Source organism: Sciurus vulgaris (assembly GCF_902686455.1).
Source record: "Sciurus vulgaris genome assembly, chromosome: 7".
NCBI classification, from domain to species: domain Eukaryota; kingdom Metazoa; phylum Chordata; class Mammalia; order Rodentia; family Sciuridae; genus Sciurus; species Sciurus vulgaris.
In genome coordinates, this window is record NC_136467.1 from 154,984,530 (window position 1) to 155,009,477 (window position 24,948).

General features: G+C 50.4%; 1 long non-coding RNA gene across 2 annotated transcripts; it reads left to right on the forward strand.

Annotated features, from left to right (window-relative positions):
* The first annotated feature begins 1,577 nt into the window (after positions 1-1,577).
* LOC306665471 lies at positions 1,578-6,027 on the forward strand. 2 transcript variants are annotated; one of them, XR_013765034.1, is made up of 3 exons: positions 1,578-3,022; positions 3,599-4,258; positions 5,489-6,027. It is a non-coding gene; the product is annotated as an uncharacterized lncRNA (long non-coding RNA). The 2 variants fall into 2 exon arrangements; XR_013765035.1 differs by having other exon boundaries at positions 1,638-3,022; positions 3,599-3,977.
* Positions 6,028-24,948: the final 18,921 nt, after the last annotated feature.

Genomic DNA, 24,948 nt, shown 5'->3' on the forward strand with positions numbered 1-24,948 from the left:
CAACAAAAATGATCACTTGGAAAAATATAGGAGTGTGTTTTTGACAAGTTGTGCATCACCGAATTTCCCATCAAGCATGCTTATTTAGAGATGCGTTTCTCCATGCGCAGCTTCTGTGCCTTGACTCACCTCCATGAACTGGATACTAATCCCTCTCATTGGCGTTTTTGGTGCCTGGGAGTCCAGGTGTCTCCATGGCAGGTTTAGCACAGATTCGACACCAACAGCAGACTCGTGGGTAGGAGGGTAATTCTAAACCATGGCAGCGAACCCCTTGCTGGGCTTGTGGTGCACACCCACAATCCCAGCTACTTGGGAGGTGGAGGCAGGAGAATCACCAATTAGAGACCAGTCTGGGCAACTTAGCAAGACCCCATCTCAAAAAATAAAATTTAGAAAGAGCCAGGGATGCAGCTCAGGGGTAGAGCTCTTGCCTAGCATGCAGTCCTCAAGAAATGCCCTACGTCCCTCCCAAACTCCAGCTGCTCACGGGGGTGGGCTGTGCCATTGCAGCCTGGGCGCCCCCATCTGTCTTCCTGCTGTGCTTCTGTAGGGACTTTCCCCCTGCTCGTGGGGGTCCTGGAGTAACCCTGAGAGCAGCAGGTTCTCTCCAGGGACCAGTCCCGGCCATCCTTCCCCAGCCTCCGCCACCACCAGCGAAGGAGTCCTGATTCCACTTCCGACCAGTTAGCACCCTTGTAAAACATGCTTCTGCCAGAGGTGGACCACAAGTGAAGGAGAGGGCTGTGTGCAGCAGCAGTCACCACGGCCACCTGGGAGCCAGCCAGCCATGCCCAGGAAAAGGACTCCGACCTTGCCTAGCTCAGGTGTGTTCAAGGGACACTGTCACGCAGCCGTGCCTCCTAGGGAATTCAACTAACCAGAGCACACACTGGCCTTGTGCTCACACACCACAGGCACGGGGAACACATCCACCATACGGATGCGTGCCCACAGGAGAGAGCCAAGCATGCATACACACATGCATGTACTTCCACAGGCATGAGTGTGCAGCACGTGTACTACATGTAGATGTTACTGTATGTATGAATGCCCCATACAGTTCAGAGGCTACCAGCATACTTACACTATTAATGTGGTTTTCTGCAGTGCTGGAAATCAGTAATATAGTATTTTATAAACCTAGGTCAGCAATCATCATAATAAATGAACCAGACAGGAAATATTTTCGGCTCCGTGGGCTGTGCTATCTCTGGTGCAACTATTCAACTCTGCTGTTGTCCTGTTGAATAACCATCGGTAAGCAAATAGGTTTGGCTATGTTCTGATAAAACTTTATTTGTAAAACAGGAGTGGAACTGAATCAAGCCTGCTAGCCATAGTTTGCCAAATCTAATTAAATATGTGATTGGAACATTCAGTAAATGGCATTTAACACAAAACTACCTGAAGTTAGAGTAACCATACAATGTAGGTGTTACAGGGTAGTTTCTTATTGAATACTACGATAAAGCACAGATTCGGCAGACAGGAACATAAAGTGTGTCCTCCCACTATTAAATGTTAAATCCATAAATTAGTACAACCACCTATTACAAAGGATTTATCCAAATTGCATTTATTTCATTTCCATCTTTAATAATTGTAACAATGTTTAAAGTGTTCTAGAAAATGGGTCCACAGTGGATCAAGAATTCTCAATGAGTGCTTTTTACTTCCCTCACTTTCCTGTAGAAAATGAAGTCTATATTTCATGTTTTATATTTATAGATACCAAAAGAACCTGCAGAAGCAACAGTGCTTCTTGCAACCTAATCTTTTAGACATAGATACATCACTCCTTTCCGGATTAAATTCAACTTTTCACTACAAAACTCCTTGACAGAAATGAAAGCAGGGCCCCAGCCCCGCTGGTGGGCAGAGCACAGGGTGACCACAGGCACAGGACCCCAGCCCAGCTGGTGGACAGAGCACAGGTGACCATGGACACAGGACCCCCGTTCAGGCATGTCGTGGGAGGGTCCGGCACAGCTGTCCTGTGTGCTTATCTGCAGGCACATCCCCAGCCCTGGGGCAACGTGCAGACGGTGCAAGCGGCTAAGGTGAAGTCCCCTTGGTCGCAGCTCCTGCCAAGTCCACGGCCCAGGTGTTTCTACATCTCCTGTGCCTGGAGCATTTAGTGATGGAAACACAGAATTTGTTTCCTTTGGTCTATTTTTATTTTCAGCAAGCAGATTGGACTGCAGAAAGGAAAGGTTGGCGGGTCGGAGCCAGGCCTTTCACCTAGGGCTCAGTCTTCAGCACTTCCTGAATTCTCTTCTCCAGAGCACTCATTTCTAAAATCCAACCTTAATCATTTAGCAATCGAGGAAGAAAATTCAGGAATAAATTTTGACTTCCAACTGTAGCACTGGGTAAGAGGGAACTCAAGGTTTATTTTCGTTTAAGTCTTCTCTCCACTTTGGTCTACAGAAATTATCAGCTTTCTAGAATTAATATATCATCATCATCTCCTTTAAAGACAGTGTTACCTCTCATTCCAAGCCTCACTTTTTAAATATCTGCAGTAGAATGCATTCCTCTCTCCAGTGTCAGGTAGTCCAATAGTAAGAGCAAACTTCAGAGACATACTGTCCAACTGGAGTTTCTGAGTTCACATGCTACAAATATTCTAAGGAAGGGAGCTCAGTACAGTTCTCACGCCGGTTCTTTGCTTGCTACGTCACTGGGAGAAGAGCTCAAGTAGGAGTCACTGCTGTGGTATGTTCTGAGTCACAGCATGCACGGGTGCGCAAGGGCAGTGACAAGAAGCAACCCAGCAGAAAGAAACCAAGGGGGAAGAACAGTGACTCATCACCTCCACCTCCCCTGGGACTTACTGTTTCTGAACACTTTGAAAAGCAGTAAGTCTGCAGACAGTTAAAACCACAGCGATGCCCAGACCCAACCAAAGAAGGGAAAGGTGGACAGTAGGTGGGGTAACCGAGACATCTGCTCCCCGAATGATGGGAACAGAAGGAAAGAGCGAGACAGGCTTCCACGGCCACGGGACCAATACCACGTAAGCAGATGCGGCAAAGACCAGGCGTCCCTGCACCTCTCAGCCCGGGCAGCACGCCCAGGGCAGTTCCATCTGGCCTGGGACGGGACAATAGCCTCCCCCTTAGGTCCAACCACTTGGGGTTCCCGCTGGTCCCTCCACCCCGCCCGGCCCCTCCAGGTTTCCTCTTGCAGGAGGGAGTTGCCTGCCGATTCCACTGCAGCCAGCAGCAAGACTCCGCTCGGCCAGTCAGGGAGTCCAGTGGGCAGGGGGCCACGGAGGACGCCTTTCCCCCAGAGTACAGGCAGAAAGCAGAGGTGCCCTTGTAGAGTGTGCGTGTTCTTTTGGTGAGGAGGGGGTCCTTGAAGAGGTGGGCCTGGTGGAAGGTAATGAGGGCAAGTGCCCGGGCAGCATTAATGCTGGTTTCATTGAGTGAGTGAGTTCTCTGAGCGTGGGTTGTTTTAAAGTGAAACCACTCCATGCATTTGGTCCCTTTCTATCATGTCGTGATGCAGCCAGGAGGCCCCTGCTGGGAACCACTGCCAGGCACTTGAACTTCCAGGCTGTGAGCTAAACAAACCTCTTTTCTTTATAAAGTATCCAACTTCGAGTACTTTGCATAGCACCGCACGATGGACTCATACACCACTGTTCAGACCTCTTACGCCTCAGCTCACACAGGCTGAGTCTCTGCGTGTTTCCAGATGCCCCTCCCTCCTTCTGAACTGCCCCTCCACCGACCTCAGCACAGGGGTTGGTTCATGAACTCTTCCACTGCGAAGCTCTGCATCGACAGCCCGTCACCCCGTTCCCTTGTGTGCTGGAGCTGGTGGGACTCGGAAGCCTGCTCCACCAGCGACTCCTCATCCTGTTCTGGTCACCAGGGGCTGAAGGAGGCCCTGGGACCTCACCTCCATAAGCAGAGTCTGACTGGGCTGCTCTGGGCGCTGACTGGGCTCCACCTTCACCAAACCAGGTAGGACACAGAGCGCTTCCCCACTCGACAACGCATCAGCTGAGAGAGCTGCCCGTTCATCCGCAAGTGGCCTGGAGCCGCCTGCATAGGCTTCGTAAGGTTGCAACCACCATATTCATCCTTAGTGCTTCAGCAGAAAGACACACAAGAAATTATGCCTCATCTTAGCAATGAAAAAACCAATTATCCTTACTTTCCAACAGAGCCAGCTCTACCTGGAGTCTCAGGGGAGAGGGGACGGAAGCCATCAGGGCCAGTTTGGCTTCTGGAGAACACGACAGGTATTTCAGGGGGGATCTGAAAAGTCAAGTCTCCATGGACGTGCTTTGCCCCAGTTAGAAAGCACGCGCATCGGAGCCCCACCCTCTCCTCTCTACCTTGACCTTCGCTTGGGCCCCAGGTCCTGGGGCTCTCCTACAAGGGAGAACGTCCTAGAAACACCTTCTCAGGTGGAGAGAGCCATAGAACACTCAGAAAAGAAAGAAAACAAAACTCCTTAACTCCAGGAGCAGCACAGAAACCGCTACAAAGTTTCTGTACCCCTTTGCAGACTCTGAAAACGTTGAGTCCTGACATAAAAATACTTCTATTAAACAAGGGAATTAATCACAGAAAAATGGCTCTCTAACAGAACATTGTAAAAGGGAGACAGTGAGAATAAGGTCTCATCCTTGCCCTCGGAGGTAAGCACCATAAACACCACTACCAGGTGCAACCCGCTCTCCTGTCTCCCTCCCTGGGCCAGGGTATGTTTTAATAAGAATTCCTTCCTCATCGCTGGCCGTTCTCTTCTGCCTTCACCCATTCCTTTAATATACATTTATTGTGCACCTACTGGGCACAGCCAGCACTTTATTGGGTTAAAACAATGTAGCAAAGTGGCACAGCCCCTCATGGTTCCCATGGGGTTGGCAGCCTACAGGGAGACAGACCTCAAGCAACCATGAATCTTTCTTTGAGACATACATGGTATTTTTCTTCTGGCCTCAACCTCTCCCACCACCTCCCCCCACAAATTCCAGTCTCCTGCCAGCTTTTATTTACCAGTATGCTCTCCTCACTGCTCAGGTAGAGTGGGTGGCCTGGAACTCTGTTCCTTCTTGTGCAGTCCCCATGTCCCCGGGACAGTGAGCCACGGCTGGGAGGCAGCGCTATGGCGCACAGGAGGTGCCTTAGCCTGCGGCCTTGCTGGGGATTCCAGGACACCTCCTGAGACCCCGCAGGAAGGGAGGGTGCCGGTGGGCACGTGGCGCAGCTGCGGGAAGCCAGTCCAGGAAGAGGAAGGGCTGTGCTTTGCTGTGGGGGAACGAGTCACCACGCGCAGGACGCACGGCTCTGGATGCCTCTGGAGCCAGGGAGGGCGCTGAGCAGCCCAGGGCCTGGGGCCACCATTCAACCAACTTCGCCAGGTCAGGGTTTGGGCAGCAGAGAAGGGGGCTTGCTTTGTGTGTGGGCTTGTTTTGGTCTGCTTAATGCTGCCAGGCAAGTGACTGGGACTTTACCTTCTTCAGTGGACAAGGACACCATGCAACGCAGACCACCACGACGGACGTGCTGGGATGCAAGCTGAGCGGGTTGGGGTCCACCCCAGCCGCAGCCTGGGTCAGGGAAACCCACTGGTGTGCATCGCACAATGGTCACTGGTGTGGACACTTTAAATGTCCTAAATGCAGCCTGTTTTTATAACTAAAATTGACTATAAGGTTCGCCTCAGGGTCGCCAGAGAAGTCCTGAGCTGCCTCATCTTCCTGCAGGGACGAAGCCCCTTCCCTGCTCCTAGCCGTTTAGGGGACATGGACAGGAAACCAAGGTCCTGTTGGGATACACGCCTGTCCCACCTGGGATCTCTGCTCTGGGCCCACCAGCCTCTGCCCTTGTCCTGCCCGGGGCCGCTCGGCTTCCTGCCTTCCTCTCTCCACCTCAGTCTACCCTGCTGCCCAGCCTTGCCTATCCCTGTTGCCGTTGCCCAAAGCCTCCAGGTCTGGCGGGCCCTGCCGTCACAGGGTGAGCTTCCGGCCACTCTGCTGGACAGCCCAGGCCTTCCTAGCCCTGTGGCACTCACGCCCAGCCCTATGCCCAGGCACTGCGAAGCTGCCTGAGCATACCACCCACCTGCACCTTGCTCCTCCTGTTCCCACAGCGTCCCCTCTCCATCCTGGTGGCCTGCTTCTCTGAAAGTCTTGATCGTCCTCTGAAGGCCCAGGGGAAATGCCAGTCCTTTCCTGTCTGCCTGGGCAGACCTGACCTCCCTCTTTCTCTCTGGCCACCAGCTTTACTGCCCCAGTGCTGGCATTGTGCTGGCTGCTGGATATCAGGGCTGAAACCGTATGGCCTTTGTCCGGAGGGCCCTGGGGATGCCGGGTCCACACAAGCAAGCAGAGAGGCACACGCGTTCCACAGTGGTCTTTGACACACCCGGTGACGGGGCTGTCATGAGGGGGCACAGGCCAGCTTAGCCTCCCGCAGTGCACATCTTCAGCACCTCTGCGCACACATCTCCACCACGCTGTGAGCTGCTAGTCTGGAAAATTGGCCAGGACGAAGATCAGCGTCAGGCCCGGTGGCTCCTCTGGGACCGCTCCTCCTGTTGGGAGGCCCTCGGCCAGGCCGGGGTTTATGAGAAACCCCTCCAGCAGTGATTTGTAGGCGTGAAGCTCTCTTCACACACCCATCTAATTTGCCCTCCAGGACGGCAGCCCTCAAGCTTGGCGGCTTTAAGAAAATGCCGCTGCCCAAGCCGCGTCCCAGGAGGAATGGGGTCATCCGTGTGGGCTGTGCTCAGGTGTTGAAGGAAAGCCACCTTCTTGGGCACTCAACCAGGTGGTTGGGGTGGAGAAGGGGGTTCCTGGTGCATCGTGGTTCTGTCCCCTTGGTGTGGGGGACCCAGTAGGGGGAGGGTAAGCACCTTGCTGAGTGGCTCTGGGGCTAAGGATGGGGTCAGCACCTGGCTTGAGGGTGGTCACCATACGCCTCTCCTCAGGGAACAATCAGGAGCAGCTGCTCCAGCTCGGGTTTACGTGCAGGGCCTTGCTGGGCAGCCTGGGTCTGGGCTTTGAAAGCACCAGCAATGTGGGTCTCCTGGGGAGAGGCCTGTGTGAGCAGGAGGAGGCCAGTGGGAAGAGAGCTCACTAGTAGGAGTGGAAAGCAAGATGGAACACTACCCTGCCCCCAGGCCTCCTGGAGGGTGACCTTTAACTCAGTGAATGCTCTCTGTGACTTCACTGGCCTCCTCCCAGGGACTCAACCCTGAGTACTCTAACCAGACACATCGGTTTGGTTGATTAGACAGAAGCAGTCTCTCAGAAGTCATCTCATGACTCTGCAGGCTAGACATATCCACTTCTGCCAGGTTCCCAGATTCTCAAAAGCACCAACAAATTAGTAGGGAACGTTCCCTGCATTTTAACTGTGAACTGTGTTCAAAACCATGAACCCAGAAGAAGAGTGAACAGCCACAAAGCTGGTTGCACATGGCAGCTCCCGGCCCGTGGATAAGTTGAACTCCAAGAGTTTGCTCGCAAGTCAGCTGCTGGGAATGCTCGAGGACTTTCCCACAGAAACCATGTTTTAGGTGTGGGAGGTTCTTAAGGTCTCCCAGGGAGGCTAACTCTCGAGATAACAAGGAACATTAACAAGGCAGAGAATTCCAGAAATTCTCCAGGATTATGTTCTGGGAGAAAAAGCAGAGTAAAGAAAGCAGAGCTTCCCAGGGCCGGGTGGGGTGGAGACGTGAGGAACGCGGGCGGCAGACTCTGCTGTCCTGGGCGGGGGCCTGGAGCCAGGGCCACTGTGCAGAGAGAGCAGGGCCAGGACAGACAGGTGGAGTGCCAGAGAGCTTTCAGGACAGAGCCAGGAGCTAGCAGCCCAGAAAGAAAGTCGTGAGCAGTGTCAGAGTAAAACTGGAGAGGAAGCAAGGGTTTGTGGTAGATGATGAGTGTCATGTTCTTCAAGAGATTCAAGGAGAGCTTGGAATTTTAAGCAAAGGTTAGTTATTTTTTATTGCCAGATTTGGACGTCTTTTTGTTTTTTTGGTTTCGTGTGTGTGTGTGTGTGTGTGTGTTTCCATTCCTCAATTTTTTTACTAGAACATTATAGAGGAAGTAGGCCAAGAGAGCGCCAACATTTATTTGGTCTTTCTATGGAAAAACCTGTGTTCTAGATCCAGGCGGTGAGCAATGATACTCAGGCAAATGGCAAAAAGAAGGGGAAAAGAGGGCTTCCTTAACTTTTGCTCAACAGACGTTTATAGAACCAGCATTTTATGGAGGGCTGTCTAGGTCACTGTCACTGTGAGGAGCACTAGACAGATTGAGACACAAAAAGAGGTGAGGCGAGGGCTTGCCTGAGGGGCACATGGGCAGAGGGAGACACCTGCAGACCCCCAGGGCATCCCTCCTGGGCTGCGGTGGACGTGCCCAGCGGTGCAGGACACAGGTGGGAATGGCTGCCTCTGCCTGGAGGCGGGCAGCTCCCAGGGACAGCTCCCTCCCTGCGTGGGACCCCGGCATCTGCGCCTGTGCCGTCAGCCTCCAGGCACCCTGGCAGGCGATCCTCTGTCATTCCATTCCTCTCTGTCAACTCTGAAAGTTCCATTTTCTTTCTTTTATTCTCTTCTGACGTCCTCCCTTCCTTCTTTATTAAATGACTACTCCTTGGGCAAAAGTCAGCAGTTGGGCAATGGGGCGGCTCGGGAATGCTTCAGAAGAAACCGTGGCTATGCAATTTAGCATCTGTCATCTAGGAATTGAGCATACACACATCACATGTGTGTACACGTGTACACACGCAGGTGGATCTGCTACGGTTTCCATGTGTCCCCGAGGCAGAAGTGCCGGAGGTGGGACTCTGGGAGGTGATGGGTCTCGCTCGAGAGCACCATCCTAATGAATGGATGAATCCAGTCCTGGACTGTGATTACTGGGTTGTGCTTTATAAATCAGCACAGCCTAAGGCAGAGAAGCATGTTTTTAACTATTAACGACAGATTGCACGCCCCTATCTCACATGATGTGTAAAAATGAGCTCAAAATGGAGCGAAACCAGGTGTAACCCTGATTGCCAAAGCTGAAATCATGAAACCCTATGAGGATGCAGCAGTCATTCCTTGCAACCTGGGATTAAGCAGCAGTTTCTAAGACATAGCACCCGAATCACAAAAGACAGTGAAAGACTAGATGCACTGACTTCAGCCAGTCAGAACTTCTGTGTTTCAAAGGATGCTATCCAGAAAACGGGCAGATGACTCACAGAAAGGAACCAGATATTTGCAAATCATGTATCTGACCAGGGACTTGTGGCCAGGATGTAGAGAGAACTCTAACAACTAACCCCAGGGACACAACCCAGTTTTTAAAATTTGTCCAAAGAAGATAAGAAGTGGCCAACACGCATGTGAAAAGATGCTCCAAGTCCTGTGTCATCAGGGAAATGCAAATAAAACTGATCCTGAGATACAAGCTAATACCCACTAGGAGGATGAACGAACTAAAAATAGCAGACAACGGTAAGTGTCCCCAGGCATGTTGACAAATTGGACCTTCATATATTGCTGGTAGAATTATATGAAACGATCTGGGTCATTACTCGAAATATTAAACAGAATCCCCATATTATCAAGTAATCCTGCTCCTAGGTATGCACCCAAGAAAAGCAGAAACATATGTGCACATAAAGGTCGTACACAAATGTTCCTAATGGCATTTTTCATCATAGCCAAACAGCAGAAAAAATTCAAATGTCTGTCAACAAAAAAATGTACAAATATAGTGTACCCATACAATGAATGTTATTTGGCCATAAAACACATAGAAGTATTTATAGATGCTTCAGCGTAGATGGACTTTGAAAAAATCATGCAAACTGAAAGAAGTCAGTCACAAAAGGCCACTCATTGTATGATATCATATATGAGAAGTGTCCTGGATATGCAAATTCACAGAAACAGACAGTAGCTGTGCGGTGGCCTGCGGCTGGGGGACACGGAGCCAGAACGGGTGGCTGCTAACGGCAGAGACGGATAATGGGAATACGGTTCCCCTGGGGGTGGTGAAAATATTTTGCAAATGGATAGTGGTGACAGCCACACAACCTTGTGAAGATGCTTCAACCTCTGAAGTGTGCATCTTTAAAAGCAAATTTTATGGAGTGTGAATTACACCTTAATAAAGCTATTAAAAACACACACACATTGCATGCGTCTGTATTAAAGAGGCAGAGCTCAGGGCTACCCGTGTTCTCTTATGGGGGTGATCCAGTTAGGACGCGCCCCACTGTCGCTCATGAGGTCTTTGATTTATTTCTCCTCTGCTCTTCCCCAGAGGTGAGCAGCTGCAGAATGCTCTCCAGCACAGGGCGAGGTGTTCATTAGAATAAGCAAAAATAGCACCCCGCCCACTGACGAGCTGTCATCCACGCTCAGATGGCTTTTTTCTTTTCCCTTTAAAGAATCATTAAAGAAGTATAGAACCTCAGAAGGAAGCTCTCACTTGTGACTGGATGGCACTCAGGTCGCATTCTCAGGAAGGCGAGGGGTTTTCTTAGGACAGTGGTTCTCTGATGGTGGTCTGAGGACAGTGGGTGGCCTCGAGTGGCCAGGAGGTCGTGTGAGCAGCTGCCTGTCCACAGGGTGGAGCGCAAGGGGCGAGGCTGCAGGGCCACGACGGCTGTGACCTGCGTGGGCAGCACCTGCCTTGCCTGAAGGGTGGCCTGAGGGCACCAGGGACTCAGGCCACACGGGGTGAGGGAGCCCACCCCCAGCCCACCCTCGTCAGTGTGTCCCAGTTTTATACAAAGAGGCTCAACATCTGATTTTTTTTTATGCAAAAAATCTTCATTTTCTTAAATGCTTGTAATTAAACTTAAAAAAAAAAAAAAATCAAAATGCTGCGTGTGGGCCAAAAAAAAAACCATCTGTGGGCTGCGCTCCAGTCAGAGACCACAAGCCTGTGACCTCTGCTACGGGTGGTCTCTGCCCTGGTTCTTAACATCAAACTCGGGGCAGAAGGTCGGTGCTGAAGTGGTGCTTGGCGTTCATCTGACTTAACCTCCCACAACGTGTTAAATTCCCCTTTACTGCCGACAGGCACTCTGATTGAAGGAAATTAACACTTCAAGCCAGAAACAGGCAGTTTTGTTGGTATCTTATAAAATATGGCTGGGTGGGGAGCTGGGGAGGAGCTGGAGGGAGGGCGGGTCAGGGGGAGCAGGCCTGAGCAGAGGCACCGGAAGGGGCCTCCGTGTGGATTCCTTGTTTGAGGATGATCCCTTCTTACAGCCGATCATAGTTCTCATCCTTATGGGTAAAAAATATGTCGGCAAGCTTGTCACTGAGAGTTTTCAGAATTCCCAGAGGGAAACAGAATTTTAGACCTGGAGCAAAGCAGAAGATCAGTGTGTCCAAACCCTCACGTTGAGCATGTGGGGTCCAGGATCCACGAGCTTTATACTGCCCGCTTGAAGATGTGTGGATGTTTGCGGCCGAATCCTACCGGGGTTAGTTTTCCTTTGAATGGATCAAGAGTCTCCTTCACTCTCTTAGAAGCACTCACTTCTTGAGAGATACGATGATTAAGAAAAAAATAAAGGAATTGTTTTAGTCAGCCTTTTCACTGCTGTGACCAAACAAGACCTGACAAGAACAATTTTATAAGAGGAAAAGTTTATTGGCTCATGGTTTCGGAGGCCTCAGTCCACAGACAGCAGACTCCATTGCTCTGGGCCTCAAGTGAGGCAGAACATCGTGGCAGAAGCGTGAGGAGGAGGAAAGCAGCTCAGGATGTGGCAGCCAGGAAGTAAAGAGAGAGCTCTTTCACCAGGGACAAAATATAAACCCCAAAGGCATGTCCCTGGGGACCCACCTCCTCCAGCCACACCCTATCCACCTTCAGTTACCACCCAGTTAATCCCTGTCAGGGTATTAGTGCACTGACTAGGTTAAGGTTCTCATAACCCAATCATTTCACCTCCGGACTTTCTTGCATTGCCTCACACGTGAGCTTTTGGAGGACACCTCACACCCACACAGGAAGCTTGTTTGACTTTCTGAACAATGTTGATGGAATAACAAGATAGCTAACAGAAGCTATCTCTAAATGGAGCCCATTAGAAATTACTTATGATTCTGGAGACAGGGCTGGTGTGAACCGCTGCTCATTTTGCTGGCTCCTGTCTTCCTAATAAAACCCTCCCAAGGCTGCTGGTAGGTGTTGAATTACCAAAGCCATCTTCGCTCCCTCTATTCCCCTCTAAGGAGGTGGGAAGGACAAGGAGAAGTGAAGGAATTGCAGGAGCCCCCAAGGTCAGGCAGTCCATTCCTAAGTAATTGGAAGTTGCGTGTAACTTGGCAGCAAATGCCGTTAGTTGAATCCTTTGGTTCCTGGGACAAGGACAAAGCAGGACCCATCAGGCGGGTGAGAAGAGCCTGAGGGGTCCCGCGCTCGGCTTGGTGGGCGATGTTCTTGTTTCTGCTCTTGGTACGGCACCCACACACCTTCAGTGAGCCAAAAGTGGAACCAGAGCCCCGGCAGTAACAATGACCCCTTATTAAATGCCGAGTTATGAGTCACATGACAAGTCAACAAAGGCCCCAGTTCTGGTAATGGAGAGTTCTTTTTGCTGCATTTCCACTTGGTCCCTCTCTTTAATTATACAGGTTGCCCCCGCAGAATGGAAATGACAGGCTGGAACGCCATGCCTGCGCAGGGCACCAGGGCTTTGAGCTGCATTCCTCCAGAGAGCCGGGTGCTAAATGTCAGCCTGTCACTCCTCTAAGTGCAGTTAGGACCCTTCCAGCCCTTTTCTGTGAATCCAGGAGGGAAAATAGCCTGGCGGATTCTGACGAGCACCCGTCAAGAGCACGTTGTGCTCTGGTAAGAGGCCCAGGCCCATGCTGCCCGGTTGTCATGGCAACACCCCCCCTTACACATCAGCTTCTGAAGTGAGCACAAAATGACAGACCCTTTCCACAGGGTGGGATGTGACGGGGAGAACTGGCTTGTCCATGTGGGCGGACAAAGCCACGTTTCCGGTCTTCTCCGGGGCTCAAGCTGAGGAAATTCACCCTTGGATTGTGTCCTATTTCTAACCCAGTGGGAAATTCGTAGGATCCTCCCTGTTCTGTAAAAATTTCAGGATAATTCGGCTAGTCACTTTCACCAATTTCTCATTTCCTTTTCAAACCCTGCTTACTAATTGATGCCAAATGGTGTTATGGTCATTGGGAAATAATTCCTCTCCTGCTTTATTCCTCTCCAATGTCCAAGTTTTCTCCCAGGTCCTGTGGGGTGCTCGTACATGCTGCCAAGGAAGGTGGAGGAGCAGGAGGTCTTTCACAGGCTTGCAGAAGGTGAGGCTAAGCAGGGCTGCAGAGCCTTTCTTTGAAAATGCCCTTCTAAAAATAAGTCCTAAGTCGCCATTCTCTCCAGCGGTTCCTGAGGCATGGGGCATCGACAATGGAATGGAGTCCGCATATGGAGAAAGCCTGCAGTGTTGAAAAGTCCTGAAGCAAATCCTGGCAATTTGCACTGAGGAACAGGGGATGCACCCCTCCATTAGTCTCCACATGGAACCCCAGGAACGCCATTCACCAGGAGCAAAATTAGCTGTATGTTCAATTTTCATGACATTTGGTATTGCAGTGAGCATTCCACAGCATGACTTAATTGCCACTAAAGCACCTGAAAGGAGAGGGAAGGAAGGAAAATCAAGCCCTCCACGGTGAAGTGGTAAATACTCAGGGATCCGGGAACATGGCGTAACTAGAGATGGGGCTGGGAGCTCAAGCACCACCAAGGCCTGTCTGAGGGCAGCTGAGTCCCTCAACTTGTCACCTCCTCCTTCCTGTCAGATGAGCTCTGACATTAAAACTTCAAACCCTTTAATTCTGCTTTTCTGTCCTGTAATTAAAAGCATTTACCAATTCTAGTTTTAATACTGGATATTGAAAAAACAATCCACACTTCCCATCCTAAAAGAAAGATTCTCAATGCTATCTCTCAGGACTCACCTTCTGGGTGTTGCACTTAGCAAAGTAGAGCTAGGATTCAGGGAAAGAGCTGAGGAACAGAGCCCTCCTCTGCGGGAGGCTGCAGGCTGGCAGACGTGTGGGGGCACAGAGGCTGGCACGGTGGCACAGGAATGGCAGGAGGGCCTTCGGGGCTCGGCTCTGCAGTAGGCCAGTCTCCTGTTCTCTCTCAGACTGAGGGTTGGTGAGTGCTGCGCGGTGCCCGGGAGGAAGGCAGGGCCACGTGCATTGCTGGCAAGTTCCCTGCACCCAGCTGCACTCTGTGCCCTGGGCCAGGCTGCCTGCTTGCTCATGTAGCCGCTCACGGCCTCGCCCTCAGCATCCACGTGTGCCTACACAGAGCTCCCCAGCGTTCTCCTCTGGGGAGTGGTTGGTACTCAACTCAAGTCCTTCCTTCAAGACTGGACGCAGGGGTCCCCTGTCACAAAGCCCTCCTGATCCATGCTTTCCTGGCCACGCCTGTCACACCAACCCTCCTCCTGTAACGGGACCATGATGCTGGGCAGTCACCACACAGGAAACCCTTGGAGGGTTGACATGTGACTTGCTGTCGTGACCCCAGGTGGTGGCTGTGTGGGAGCTCAGGAAACCCCTGTTATTTAGGGGTGGGATGCTGGAACAGCAGTGGAGGGAGGGACCCCCCACAACTGCCAGTGCGCCTTGGTTTCAGTGGAAAACCTAACCATCTGGTAGTCTTTAGAACCCTTCATGACAGAGGTCATTCTTCTGGGGGCTTGGGATTGATATTTTGGTTCTTAGTCAATTATTTAAAATTGACGCTTCTGCTTAAAACCTCTACACAGTGAGGGTTGTCACCAGGTGGGATGAGCTCGCTGACAGTGATGACGGAACGTCCCAGAGGGAAGCCCTGGATTGTGCCTGCATCTGGGGGCCGCACTGGTTTTCTATGACTGCTGTGATGTTCCTGCTTAGGTCAACCAGTTTGAAAAGTTTTAAGTTGGGTTTTAAAAAAAAAAACAAAACTCTAACATGGCGCCCCCTGGTGGTTACTGCCCAGCGTGCTCAACTTACTCTTGCAATTTCAGACACAATGACCTTGGATCTTTCTGAAGACTGCTTCCCAATGCTTTCATGTTCAAGAAAAAATCTGAAATATGATCTTCTTGGAAAATCAGAAACATAGAGGAAACGTTTAAAATTTTGGCTGAAGCAAACCAGGTAAGATCCAGAATAATCTACCACCAAAAAAAGAGTTTGTGTATGATATTCATTGGATGTTAGATTTTCATTTTATAATAGATAAGGTTTTCTTATTCTGTTTCTTTTCTCCATTTTTTAAAAAAGAAGGATGATTCTATATGGAACTTTCTTTTACCCAGTGTTTGATTTCACCCAACCCTATCCAACAAATACCATTTGTTGAAAAAAATTGTGACCACTGGTCCTGTAGAATTTTCCGTATTCCAGTTTGGGCTAAGTGCTTCCTGGCCAGTCCTTGTGTCTCCTATAAACCAGGAGTGAAAGCCAGATCAGAGGAGATCTTGGCTAGATTCCAGGGCAGTCGCCTGGTGAGTCTGCCTCACCAGCAGGCTGATACTCTTGTTCCACAAGCCCCGAGGCCGAGTAGCACTGCGCCTGGGAGCGATGGTTTGACGGATTGGTGGGTGTGTGGGATGACAGATGGAGGCTCCATTGGAAACTCCCCAGACAACCTTTCACCGAGAGCTTGGACTTCAATCCATGCTCAGTTTCCATCCATCGTTCCATGAGGCATGCAAAATGGTGAGTCTACAAATTTTATTATTCTACAAAATTTATTATTTAATTTATTGTGTGATTCCATCATCATCTGTTTACACTCTCAGGATACTGTTAACATTTAGAGTAGGATAAATTGGGAATATGTGTCAGGAGCCTTAAAACATGCCCTTTGATTTGTACTTTAATATCAAATTAAGAAGTCTCTTCTGTGAAGATGATCAGAGAGAGGGACAATGGTACAAAGATGCTAATTCTACTGAAAAGTTAGAGATGTCAATAGGTTCGGATACATTTGCATGAGGATAGGACAACTACCATATTAAAAACCCAGTTTTTGAAGAATTTTTATTATCATGGAGACTTTTATTCTATTAGAGACAGGTTCTCTCTATGTTGGCCAGACTGGCTACAAAAGCCTTGGCTCAAGTGATCTGCTTCTGCGCCCTGAGTAGCTGGGCCTATAGGTGCATACCACCACACCCAGCTCACTTTTTATAATACATTCGTTGAAAGAAGCCAGCTACCAAAATTCTATATGTACTATTATCTTAGTTTTATTATATATAAATAAATATTTAAACAAAGGGCTAGGAACATAACCTTCAAAGTAATAATAGTTATATCCAGACAGTGGAATTATAGGGTGTTTTAATGTCTCCTTTGTGCTTTTCTTATTTTACAAATTATCTTCAGTACTATGTATCACAATAGCCCTTATTAAAAATCAGCTGGTACTGAAATCCCTTTTGGATAATGTTGATTTATAAAATGTCTTTCTTGCATTAGTGAAGACTGTGCAAGAAGGAACTCTTTCTCTCAACCAAAGATCCTCTGACTTAAAGCATGAATGTAGGACGGAGTGGGATTTGAAGTAAAGCATATGGAAGTCTTACTGAGCTATGTTATATTTTCCCTCCTGGGATCTGCACGTTGCAAAGAGTTAGTCTTCTCAGGGGTAGATTTCCCCATGGCTCTCCAAGGAGCAGCCTGACATTTCACTCAGTTCTCACTCAAGGGAAGTGTCAGGAATGGTCGGAGAGGGAGGTGGCTGCCATTTGCAATGGGATCCCACAGGGCATCCCTCTGTCCTCCAGCAGTTCCTTCCTGACAGTTTCTAGTTTCCAACATCCTAATACCTAGTTGTCACCTCCCAAAGTCTGACCACCTCTGGTTCAAACATCTTATTAATCCCTTAATTGCAGCTTCCCCCTCTTATTACCAAAGTAATGGATATTTCATGACCAAAATTTGGCTCTGATGAATGAAAAGAGAAGAAAATCCACAAATAATTCTGTCAAATCAACTTTTACTGTGTTAATATGAATCTTACTTCTGGGATCTCTAGACAAACCTGGAAGCCCTGGGGACCAGATTCATCTCTGATGGAGTCCCTGTTGCCTTTACCCTCAGTACTGGGTTCATTCCATGGAGCTTGCAGACGAGGGGACTGAGGTGAAGAAGAGAAGAAAGGGAAGGGGGATGCACGGCTGGACAGGGTGACCACAGCACAGAGTTGTGTGTGTGACAGGCCCCAGAGGACCCGCTGAGCCTGAGGAGGGGGAGGGAGGAGGGGTGAGGACACGTGACCCACGAGGTGGCTGTGGAGAGTCTGTGCTGGACTGTGGCATGAGTAGGTGGGGGACCACACCAAAGTCTACCCTGTTACCTGAAACTGACCTAAACTTCTTGAATCTTTGAATCAAATAATTGGATGGTTGGTGTCCTGGAGAAGCAAAATATTAGACTCTTTTTTAAAATATATTTTTTACTTGTCAATGGGCCTTTATTTTACTTATTTATATGTAGTGCTGAGAATTGAACCCAGTGCCTCACACACGCCAGGCAAGTGCTCCACCACTGAGCCACAACCCCAGCCCCCAAATATTAGACTATTTAAAAAATTCCCTGTAACTATGTAGAAATAAGCCCAGAAATTGGGTGGGATAATGTACATTTCTTTTTAGGTATAATTTACATGGGTTAAAATTCATCCTTTTTAGGGCATAGTTGTATAACTTTTGGCAAATGCATGTAATGCTGTAACCATCACAAAAAACTTCCCTTGCCCGTTTGCTGAGCCCAGGTGGCCGATGATTTGTTTGCTGTCCCTCTAGTTTCGTCTTTTGCAGGATGTTTTGGAAGAGAGATGGGTCTGCAGCTGCTGCACTGGCTCCCTTCACTTACTATCATGCATTTGAGATGGACCCGTGATCACGCGCCTTGGGAGTTCTTTCCTTGTTATACATGAGTAGCATCTTACCCTGCGAATGTACGTTTTTTGTTTTAACCATTCACAACTGCAAGACAGCATATTTCTTTTTAACATAACACATAGAACTAATATCGTAACTTGAATCAGCCATATGCTATTTCTGGGGCTTGGGGAGTTGCGTCCTGATTTCCAAAGACAGCTGAAGACAGGAGGAAGACACAGCAAACGTGGTGTGCAGCGGCCTCAGAAAGGCGAGGCAGCCTGTCCGCAGACCCACCTCCAGCGCAGTCGGAGACAATGGTCAAGGCCTGCCCTTCTGCAAACTACTGGAAGTCGCCTTGCTCCAACCACCGAACCCAGGGGACACCGGGACCTGCCTCAGCTGCTTCACCCCCACGCTGGGACCACACAGGGCCTGGCTGAGACGGCGCCAGTTCCCTGGAGGCTGGCCTTCAGTCTCCTTATCCTGCCTATTTTAGCTCATGGACGCCTTCCCAGGACGGCGTAGTTGGTGGCATGGAAGGCTGTTTTCTGGTGACTTTTTTTGAGCAATGGAGTCTCTTTTTCAGCCCAGTGTTTCCAAAGTCAAATTTTCGACTTGGTTGAATATTGTTGGGTGAGTAATCGAACGTGTGGTTGTGTCCAGTTAACCTCCAAATGTTCTCCTTAAATGGAGAGAAGGAGAGCCCTACTGGGTGTGGGGAGCAAGAAGAGGGAGGCCGGGAGGCCCAGGAGGCCGGGAGGCCGGAGGGACTGTGAGGAGGCTGTGGCGCTGCACTGCCCTGGGCCTCTGGGCCTCCCGTCCCCGGTCACGGGGTTCTTGTGGTTGTGGGATTCTAAGTCTCATTAAGAGGTAGGCAAGGGGGGCAGGGGATTTAAGAGCTTCTACTTATTTAGCTTTAGCTTTTTCTAGACAAAGAAATAAAGAGAAATGCCTGTGATGTTTGAATTTTCTGCTGCATGGAGATAGACTTTGGGTTTACGTAGTGACTTTCTATTGAGCGAGAGGGCTGTGGAAGCACAGATTACCATGATGCGGGGGCCTCTTAGGGTTAGGAATGCAAACGCCAGACAGCTTGGAAAACGACAAGAAGAGAGGGGGAAGCTCATCTCCCGACCCCCATGGCCCCTCCACCCCTCCTCAGTATTTGTGTCTTCAAAGGATAAAGCAAATGATTTGGAATTTAACTGAATTTTCAAGAAGAAAAAAATCATTTTGCTCTTTTCAGAATATTACTGATTAGAATAAAAGTGGATGCTGGAATTTATACAAGAAAATTCATACGGGGGCTTCAAAGTCGACTCCCAGTGATGCTCCCCTCACCTTCCTCCAGAGCACCTGCTTGGGGAGAGCAAGGGGCTGAGTTTCCCCAGCAGTGGAGGCTGGGCAGGACGTGATGGGCGGATGACCCTCTGTGACTCCCAGAGACGTCTTGATTGGGCTTTCGGCACAGCGTTCCGAAGGCGAGCTGTGCACATATTCACCTTCTGATTGCGTGGGTGTGAAAGTTACAGAGATGACCTGTTTTCTGGATCATAAGAGAGTCGTTTTCTAAGGCATGGAGCTCAGCAAGATGACATCCTAAGCGAGGGCCTCTTACAGGGAAGCTAAAGAATGAACTGAGAACCCCGTAGAAGGGGTCTCGCTTCAGTGCTGTGAGATCAGTCGGGGTGATAATGTGCCCAAAGGGACATTGCTGCCCTTTGTCGGGTGGTGGTTAGGGTGCTTCTAACAGACTCATGCATCCTGCCGCCTGTGTTGGGAGGGCGGAGCTCTCACTGATCCAGACTGACAATTCACATAATCGCCTGAAGCCTGCCTTTGCTGAGCAGGCGAAAGAGTAAGGACACGATGGAAGATGGATGGGACTCACCCTCTAAGGTGTCTGGGATGCTCAGCATGCGAGTCGTGCAGACACTGATGGCAAACTAATTCTAGCTTCCCCTTTAAAACCAGAACACCGAGAATTTCTAGAAGGCAACACTTTGCTACTCTTTTAGAGAAGCTGTACGTTTTTCTTCCCTTTTCTGTATGTTTTCAAAGTGAAAAAAAAAAACCCAAGCATCCTTTTCAAGAACTCATTCATATGAATTCCAGAATACGAACCATTCTGGACTTTGGATGACCATTCGCTGCCCAATGGAGATGATTATGGTCTTAAACACAAGACCAAGACAATTTTAAAGAGGGGACATGGAGGAGAGCCAGAGGTCTGAGGCAGGACTTGCCTCTGGAAGGAAGTTGGCGGGAAACCAGCAGCTGAAGTCCTGGAGGAAGTTCATGTAGTCTGTCCCCTAGGGGCTGGGAGGCTGGGTGAGGGAGCCGACCTGTGTGTGTCCACTCCTTAGTCCCGCAGCCCCTCTGGTGGCCGCAGTGTGAGTCAGGGTGGGTCCCATTGCTGATCCCACACACCCTGACACAGAAAGACCAACAGGACCCACTCAGTCAAATGGCTTCTTCTGGGATCACAGTCCCATGTCCCTCTCAGGTGACGCAGCGATGGAGGCTGCCACGGAGAGAAAGCAGAGGAGAACCGTGTGGCCACCTGCAGGCTGCTTCTCATCTTAGATCAGGCAGCTCCTTTCTGGCTGCTGGGAGGACATGGAAGTTCTTTAGGGGGGTCCTCACCACGGCTGGGCCACTCAGCCAAAAACTAGAGTAGAGACGCAGAGTTCAGCTACACAATTTTCTTTAGAAACCAAGATATTCTGTCACTCTTCTCCTTTTGAGGGCAGGATGTTATTGTTTCAGATGAATTTTAACGTGCGTGCAGGACAGAAGACGGAGTGGGAGATCTGGGCAGCAGAGGGCTCTTCTGCCAGGGGCCTCCTGGATCTGCCCTGTCTCGGGTCAGGGCTGGCACAGCCTCGGCTGTAGGATGTCCCTGGCCTCTGCACCCCCTTCCCCTGCTTGCGGATGTCAGCCTGATCTGGGCCTCACAAGCCTCGTGTAGAGGTCAGGTAACTGCATGAAGAGGGGCAAACGACTGGCTGAAGGCATTCTGAGCCACAGTTGTTTGCAGCTGATTGAATGAGCTTCCCCTGGGCAGTTGTCATATTTCTACAGTACAGATGAAGCACGGGGGACTCCAGAGATGAGGTGTGCAGAGTCCCAGAGTTCCTGGAGCTGCCCCTGGGAGAGGACCAGAGCCATAAACAGAATCAAGACACCCCAGACCTCGGGGGCGTCCACTGTGATGGTTGCTGGTTAGAGATCTTACCAAGTGCAAATGATCATGTCTTACAAAGACACAGAGCTTACCACGTGCAAATGATCACGTCTTACAAAGACAAAGATCTTACCAAGTGCAAATGATCACGTCTTACAAAGACACAGATCTTACCAACTGCAAACGATCACGTCTTACAAAGACACAGATCTTACCAACTGCAAACGATCACGTCTTACAAAGACACTTCCAATAATGGAATATACTCAGCAATGAGGAGGGAGAAACTCGCCTGTGACATCAGCAGTGAAGCACAAATGCCTTAAGCTGAGTGAGAAGCCAGACTCAAAGGCCAGGTTGTATCTGATCCCAGTCGTGAGCTGTTCTGGAAAAGGCAAACCGGAAGGAGAGAGAACAAGCCATTGACTGATAGGCTGGGAGAGGAAGTGACCACAGAGGGGCCTGGTGGGCGTCTGGGACGCGCCCCCTAAATCCCGAGGGCTGCTGCACTGTGGGTGTTTGCCAAGACTCAAAACTGAGCTTGTTGTGTGATCCACCTCAGTAAATTTGACTAAAAACTCCTAAAGAGTCATTAACAAAGATGGAATGATCCACACGTCGAAGTGTTTATAACAAAGCGTACAGATGCCTACGACTCTGGAAGCATAGAAAAATAAGATGCTCCGGTGTCCTGAAGACACCTGCACACCCGTGTCTGCTGCAGCCCCATGACAGCGGCCAAGGCCTGGAAGCAGCCTGGGCGCCCGCCACAGATGAGCCGGTGAGGGAGAGTGGTCTGTGCACACAATGAGTGTCATTCAGCCACAGAGAGGACGGGATCCTGCCATCCGCGGCAGCGTGGACGGAACAGGAGGACATCATACTAAGTCAATCAGCCGGCACAGGAAGATGAGGACCGTGTGTTCTCTCTCTTATGAGGATGACGAGAAGAAGCCAACTGAAGGTAGAACAGCAATGACTCAGGACCGGCAGGGGAGTGGGAGTTGGGTGTGTTGAAAGGGGTGGTCAGATTGATCGGCGTGCACTGTGTGCAAGTGGAGAAATCTCACACTCACCCCATAAATGTGCAATTATCATGTATTAATAACATTTTTCAAAAAATAAGATCTGCCAATGATTGATTGGGATAGATATGTGAATAAATATGCAATAAAGCAAGTATAGTAAAATGTTAATGGCAGAATCCTTAACAGTATAATGTTGGAAACATTTTAAAAATACATCGGATGCATTTCTTTCACCATATACGCCCTCCAGAGGGTTGCTTGCAGGACCCCCAGATTGCTTTCATGCTCTCTGATAAGATGAAAGCGTGCCCTTCCCTCCACCCTGCCAGGCAAGGCCTCCTCTTCGACCAGGAGGGCACAGCCTGGGTCCTTTGCTGCCTTGTTGACCTGTCCTCACTGTTCTCGCCTTGATCTGGAATCGGCAAGCAAATGCGCGCTGGCTTTGTCCCTTGCTTGCGCGCTGAGGCTCCACTGACTCTCCTTGATGTGCCCCAAACCCTCGGCACGCAGGCTCGGCAGCGGTTCAGGGGTCAGACACCTCGGGCCCTGTTCTCCCGGCCTTGCCTGGTCCTTCCTTCTGCAGGCTCAGGTCTGGATGCTGCTGGGGTTTGGATCTTGAATCCCTCAAAGGTCTGCCCTGGAAGTGTGTCCCCAGGTGGTGGCTTGGGAGGGGTGGAGCCTCCAGGAGGTGGAGCCTGCTGGGAGGTCAGCAGGTCCCTGGGTGGCCCTCACAGGGAAGGTTGGCCCTGGCCCCTCCCTCTTTCCTCTTTGGCTTCCTGGCCTTGAGGTGAGAGCGTCGCTCTGCCGTGCCCTCTCCCCACCACATGCTGCCTCTCCAGAGGCCCAAAACCAACGGCTGGCAGTCATGGGCTGAGACCTCGGCGAGCAGGCAATGTGCACCGTCCTCTTTCGAAAGCTGATCATCTCAGGTGTTTTGTATGGCAGTGGGAAGCTGGTGGACGCAGTGCCTCTGTCCACGCCGTCCTGTGATGGAGAAGGGCCAGGCCACCTGCTCCCAAGCACAGGGACATCTCCGGTGCCTCAGGAAGAGCACGTGGGACCAGCCTTCCCAGGAGTCAGCACTGTCTTGCTTCCAAAGCACCCTCCGTCTGCAGAGCGGTGGAAAAATGTCCCCTAGGAGTGTCTGGGGCAGTGTTCTGAAACTCCATGCACCCCCAGCTTACCCCGACCCTGCCAGTACCGTCTGCGGACATGGAGGTAGCTGAGCAAGGCCAGGGAAGAATCGTGAGGATGTTTCAGTTCTGCCCAACACGACCCACCCCACAGTTATAATCCTGTCCTAGACTCAGGCAAATCAGGTTAGAGGCTGTGACCTTTCCCAGACTCCGGAAGCCTTCATTTGGACTTGGCTGCACAGATCCAGTCTGAAGATATTTATTGCTATTTACTAAGATAAAATGATATTCAAGTTTTGTCGCCAAATGGAACAGCACATTGCAGAAGACAGTACTAGTCTGATCCTAACAAAAGAATTTAGAAAATTTTATAAAAAGTAATGGGAGGGTTGAGGTCCTCACCACAGCTGGGCCACTCAGCCAAAAACTAGAGTAGAGACGCAGAGTTCAGCTACACAATTTTCTTTAGAAACCAAGATATTCTGTCACTCTTCTCCTTTTGAGGGCAGGATGTTATTGTTTCAGATGAATTTTAACGTGCGTGAAAATTCATCCTTCCTTTTTTTCTTCCTCCCTCCCTCCCTCCCTCCCTCCCTTCCTTCCTTCCTTCCTTCCTTCCTTCCTTCCTTCCTGTGTGGAACCCAAGGCCTTTCCTGTGCCAAGCCTGCACTCCACCACTGAGTGACATGCAGCTCCTATCGTTACATTTCTGTACTGTTTGATTTTTAGACATCAGCAAGGACATGTTAGCGTTGTATAGACCAAAACAAGTCAAGCCTCATTTTCTGGAGCTCCTGCCGAAGCGTGCGGTCTCCGTGACTGGCATCGTCTGTGTACAGTTCACGTACTCCTCCTGTGCGGCGGGCCATTCCTGGGATCCTCGTGCTTCAGAGGAGACGCTGGTCCTCGCAGTGTGGCCTGAGGAGTGGCGAATGCGCCTCAGGATGTTCCGAGTCCCTAAGGTCCTCCTCGCCCCCACCTAACGTACCTGCTTACGGCTTCAGGTAAATGTTCCCTTGAGGACATTTTCCAGTTCCACCCAGCGGTCATTCCCGGGGCTCACCGGCTCCTGGGTTCTTCCGACCTGGCTCCAAGCAGCTGACCTGGAGCAGCCTCCTCCTCTCCTGCTCCTCTCCCTCCACACCCTCCTGTGTCTGTCCCTGGCTGGAGGCAGCGAGGATACCTGTGCCGATCAGTGTTCGCACAGAGACAGCACTTTGGATCCCACAGAAGCCCTTGAATTACTCAGACTCTCTCCCTCTGGCTTCCTGCTGCTTGTCTTCCTCCCTTCACAGGAGCGGCTGGACCGGCATCTGGCAACAGCAGCCACAGGTTGGGCTCAGCGAGGAGGGGACGGTGGGCGTTCAGAGCAGCCGTTGCGCGTGCTGCGGAAGCAGGCAGCTAGTGTGAAGGCATGTGACAGCTCCTACCCCAGTATGAATCACTGAAACCCACTCAGTCCTAAACCCACTCAGGGTCCCTGCCTCGCAGAGCTGTTGGGAAACAAGGTGTAGAACTGGGGTAGAGTCCAGGTCTCCAGTGAGTTCAGTGGGTGGCTGAACGGGCACCCGGGAAGCTATGGCATCTGTGAATTCCAGAGGATGTTCTAAGAAGCTTCTTTCTTCCTGCTCCTCATGCTCTGGGGGCCTCTCGCTCACCTCCAGGTCTTAAGCTGTGGCTCT